This window comes from Dama dama, chromosome 9, assembly GCF_033118175.1.
Source record: "Dama dama isolate Ldn47 chromosome 9, ASM3311817v1, whole genome shotgun sequence".
Classification (NCBI taxonomy): domain Eukaryota; kingdom Metazoa; phylum Chordata; class Mammalia; order Artiodactyla; family Cervidae; genus Dama; species Dama dama.
In genome coordinates, this window is record NC_083689.1 from 86,474,940 (window position 1) to 86,480,939 (window position 6,000).

Sequence of the window (6,000 nt, forward strand, 5' to 3'; positions counted from 1 at the left end):
ACAAGTCAGTCAGAGTAGACACAGTCCATGCTGTATTAATTTTGATGATCGTAATGATTGGAACACAGGTGTTTGGTAGCCAAACAGGGATTAAACTCCCATTAGAGGTGATAGATGAATGACCCTGGAACATCACATTATCTGTGTATTCATAGCAGTGGTAATGAAGGTAATGAATTTCATTCATTCAATATAATACATCTTATATACAAGAATCCCTGAGGTATTTATGTACTATGTTACATCTTATTTTCTTGATTTACTGACTTCTAGAAAAACTACTATGTTTTATTTTGCCTGGTTATAATTTTCAACAGCTTGTAATAAAAACATTTCCAAGTTAATACCATTTATTATTCTCCCTTTTGGCAAAATACATTCAATAACTACTTGTGAAATATTTATTATATGAGGTATATGTATTAACTGATGCTGAAGCTGAAGCTTCAATACTGTTGCCAACTGATGCGAAGAGCTGCTCATTGGAAAAGACCTTGATGCTGGAAAAGATAGATGGCAGGAGGACAAGGGGATGATATAGTATGAGATGATTGGATGGCATCACTGACTCAATGGACATGAGTTTGAGCAAGCTCTGAGAGATGGTGAAGGATAGGAAAGCCTACCATGCTGCAGTCCATGGGGTCGCAATGAGTTGGACATCACTGAGCAACTGAACAACACATTAAATATGTTAATGGTATATATTCCAAATTTTGATAATATATTTTTATCTCATATAAGTCTCCATCAGCTTTGATTCATACCATTGTTTTAAACACCATTGACAATAAAAGGAAGGGCTTCCCAGGTGGCACAGTAGTAAAGAATCCATTTGTCTATGTAGGAGACACAAGAGACGCAGGTTCGATTCCTGGGTTGGGAAGATAGATCCATTGGAGTAGGAAATGGCAACCTGCTTCAGTATTCTTGCTTGGAAAATTCCATGGACAGACCTGGTGGGCTACCGTCCACAGGGTTTCACAGAGACAGACCCAAAAGAGACTGTATGACACACAAACACATGAATACAATACACAAGAATAAGAGGAACAAACACCCTCCCGAAACCAAAACAAGCTACAGAACATAATGTAAGGCACGCAGTCGTGTCCAAGTCTTTGTGACCCCATGGCCTGTAGCCTGCCAGGCTTCTCTGTCAATGGGATTCTCTAGGTATAGGGCACATTCAAATGTCTAAATATCTGGTAGAATAAAATGTGAAAATATTTGAGTAGCAAAATTGATAAACTTACAAGTTTCATCCATATTGTCACAAATAATAAAATTTTATGTTTTCTAATGGCTGAAAAATATGCCATTGTATATACATACTGGTTTTTTTTTTATCCATTCATCTGTTTACAGACACATAACTTTCTCTTTCTTGGCTATTGTGAGTAATACTGCAATGAACATGGAATACAGATAATTCTACATGATCCTGTTTTCATTTCCTCTGGATATACTCAGAAGTGGGATTGTTGGATCATATGATATATTAATTTTATGATATTAAATCTGGCATGATTTTAGAAATACTAAAGTTAGTTTGAAGTTATCTTATTTTACTTAAGATAAACAAGTGAATATTTATGTGGTGTGGGGAATAGGGGAAGGAGGTTGGGAAAATAGGCACGATAAATAACATTTTTAGTCCAGACAGCAGAATAAGAGGAATTACTTGGGGAATGCTTAGATTTATAAATTCTAGACTAAAAGTTATGTCTCAAACAAAAAAACAATAACAAAAAAAAAAAACAAAAACCTCAGCCAATATGTGGTCACCATTATATCTTTTGAACTCAAAGTTAACCATTTTAGGAAGGAATACTATGTGATGACAATTAACAAAGGTTTCTTTCTGAGTCCTTTCAATTTTCCATTTTCTCAGAAAGTGATAAAATTTGAAATAATATATATATATTATTATATATATCTGGGCCAGAGAAGCCTGGTGGGCCACTGTCCATGGGGTTGCACAGAGTGTGGGACATGATTGGGCACACACACACACACACACATACATACACAAGAATAAAAGGGACAAATACTCTCACCAAACCCCAAACAAGCTATAGAATACAGTGATAGTTGCTCAGCTTTGTACAGAGCTAGTTGCTCAAATTTATATATTTATAAAGCATTTAGAAGAGTGTATTTATGCATATTTATATATTTTAAAAACTTTATATATGTATATTTAAAAGACTTTATTTATGTATTTGTGTGTGTATATATATATGTATGTAAAAATCTATCTTTGCAAAACAGTATATAAGAAGAGGGAGAGAAAAATTTTTAAATGTAATCTTGGTCCATGCTTTTAATGTAATGCAAGTGTCAGGGGCCCAGAAGTTGGCTGACAAGAGTCTGTAGAGGTGAGCCTGGAGCAAGCTATTTTATGCTGGTTATATTCAGATGGTGGGAAATAGAAGTAGACGACATTTAGCTACTTTCTGCCGCATTTAGTACATCAAAGGAAAAATCCTATTACCCTCAAGAATATAACTAAGCCAGAAATCTTTCCCTTGAAACCAGTCATGAAGAATCCATAATGGTAGGTCCATAGAGACCTATGAGATGTAAAGACCTATGAGATGTTTGGTACGAGAATATTAGACTGCTGTTATTGGCATGATGTTATTGGCTCTGTTTAAAAGAGGTGTAAATCAGTCTGGCTCTTGCTGGATTTTATGCTAAGGGATATAAAGGGTAACAACATTAGTTGAGAGAGGACAAGAAGAGTGAATCAGATATATCTTGATAAAATATTTTTTAAATTGTGTAAAAAAGACAAAAACATCTTGAGTCAACAGCATTATGTCTAGTTCTAAAACCTTAGCTCTTCGGAATCTGTATATATACATAAATTACATCAATTTATGAAAAAGTTAATTAGAATGAGTTTCTTAAATTCCAAGCCCAATACACTACATTGCCCTATAAATTGATTAAGACAACATTGATTTTTTTGTAGCAACACAAAATATATTTTCAGAACCTTGCTAGATGCTGTAGTTAAACAATGAAATATAAGATATAAGTTGTATCTTCTAGAATTTTAGGTTTTCATTGGCAAAAAATAAACTGAAAATATGTGGTATCAAATAAGTTTTTTTTTAAAATTTATAAGTTTAGAATAACATGATATACTTTTTATTGGAAAGAAGGACTGGAATCAACTGAAATTACAGAATTTTTAAGAGTTTTCGTTAAAGGAAAATATACACGAAGAGAAAATAGACAGAGTCTATTGAATAGTGACTGAAACTACAGGAAGAAAAGCGCAGGATGAGAAACATTCCAGGTCATTGCTGTCATGATTATTGAAAGTGGCAGTTTGTGGGACAATATGAAGACTAAAGACTTCTGACTAAACATATTAGAAATTTTGGCAAAACACATACAGTGAGATCAGGGGATATTCTGTTTGAATGCCAAGAAAGCTAATTTTAAGTTAGCAAATTAAGAACTAAAAGGTTTTTAAAGTTTATTTCTTCAGTTGTGTACATATATGACTTTACAAGAAACACCTCCATGTTGAAAGATGTGTTTAGGAAAGGTTACTGCTGCTCACCGGGCTTCTCTCACACAGTCAGGGTTACAAGTGTGAAAATTTTACTGCTAACAGTAGTGTTTTAATTTTATTATCAAGACAGTCCCTATTATGTTTTCAACTAGCTAAACCAAGTTGTTGCCTCAGTACTTGATCCTGTGCCCTATTGTTTTGAGAGTATTGACCATGTATTCATTCTGTCAGCCTTCCTTTCCTCAGGTTTTAAGTTTCCCCCCTAATTCTCACACGGTAAGAAGTCTTCTACGTGTTCTTAGATTTTGATAATACTACAGGTTGGACTTTGAAATCTCTAAGCTTTGATTGTTGAGATTAATAAATATTTCCAGTTAGTTCCCTTTGACCAAATTCTTGTCTATAAGATTTCTTAGAGTTATCTTATAAATATTCTAAGCTTTCCTTTGAAAATTAGAAGTGAATCTTTCTGGTTTCAGCATCTCCCTAACACTGCCCTTTCCCACTAAAATAGTTGGAAAGCCCCAACTTTGCCATTAGATCTGCTCATTTTGCAATAGAAACATGTAAATAGTATACTAACGCATATATATGGAATTTAGAAAGATGGTAACGATAACCCTATATGCAAAATAGAAAACGTTTTTGGAGAAAAGTTTTAAACTTTAAAGTACAAAAAAGAACTTTCTGGAGGAATAAAATACTTTTTTCTAAAAAGCAAAGAACATGGCAAATTCAATTGTAATAACTGTGTTTAAGAACTAGTTAAACATAGGGCCTAGACCAAACTTGTTGCCCAAATGTGTCACTAACAGGACAAATATGTATGTAGTTATGATGTTACTTTGCTAATTAATGTCACCCTGTGATAATACTGCAGGCATAAAGTGAATATACTATATAAATTTATATTAAAGGGTGTAAAGAAGGTTGCAGTTAGAATGCTGCAACTGGGGGAAGATGTATGCACCAATAAGACACTGATGCTGGGTACATACAGTTCTGTATAGCTTGTTTCCTGGTGGCTCAACCATAAAGAAGAACCTGCCTTGCAATGAAGGAGACATGGGTTGGATCCCTGGGTCAGGAAGAACCCCTAAAGAAAGAAACGGCAACTCACTCAAGTATTCTTCTGGAGAACTCCAAGGACAGAGGAGCCTGGTGGGCTACAGTCCATGGGATCACAAAGAGTTGGACATGACTTAGCAATTGAACAACAACAGCAAATAGCTTGTCTCATCCAGACAAGACCAAATCCGCAACACGTTCCAATCTTATGATTTGTGAAATGGCTTTATCTCAAAACTATTTTGCTGACCTAAGGAAAATTGTGCCTACTTTGATTGAAAAGGAAAATTACTCTAAGATAACATACATAGTAGTCCAGGACAGTTCCAATAGAACTGGGGTATCTTGTCATGCTAGTTATACTGTATCTGAATGGCTAATTCAAAGAAAATTCAGATGATGGTCACTATTGGAATGGCATAATATTCACTAGGGAAAATGAGGGATCACTGACTTATTGCCAGTTGGCATGGAAGTCTAGGTCCCCATTTGGTCCCATTGATACCCAAAGGGTATCTTGCTACTTCTGGGCAGGAGTGAGACTTATGGCTCATCACTGTTCTTTTGCTGATTCTACTGTGACTAGAAGGCTAGATGCACCTTGTTATTGTTTTGCTCATGACCTCTACTGAAACCACAGGGGAAGACCTCAGTAGTTCTGGGGGTATGGTGAAAAAGTCCACCTCTAGACTAGGCCTCCTCTGACACCTCCTAGCAGGGATACACTGGAGGCCTCTTCACTTCCAGGTGCCCATGGAAGTCCAAGCACTTGCTGCAGTCTCTACGGACACCAAGGGGAGGGAGGGATCATTAATGCTTGGCAACGGCTAACGTCCTAGCTCCAATCTTGGCCTTCTCTGGCATTACCCACTGTAGGGATTGACGTCTTTCATTAAAATCTTTTGGAGTACAATTATGGACTTCTCAATTCGCCTTGGAGTAAGCTGGGTAGGCACATGAGTTTTTCAGTCTTCTGTTGGAGTAGAGTGATTATTATCTATTATCTAGACTTTTCTGTCTTAAAAGACTCTCCCTTTCCTGTTTCTTCAGCTGGAGAAAGCTGGCTTTTGTTTGACCTGTTTAGTGTGAACTTATTGGCATTCCCAGATCACTTACTGATACAGCAATTAGTCTGGGATATACAAAGCAGGAAAAGAAACAAAAACAAATAGTTACCACTGCATTTTTCCTTGGATCCAAAAATCCCTAACCAATTCACCTTTTTCTCTCTACCTTTTAGAGTCTTATGTTTTATTGCTATTATTTATATAGTTTTAGTTTGAATGTCTATAGTTTTTAATTGTACTCTGGAGGACAAAAAGGGAAAAGTACATCTATTCCATCTTCCTGGAAGTGAAAATCTTATTTATTTTTTAAAAAAACAAAAAATAATCAGCTTA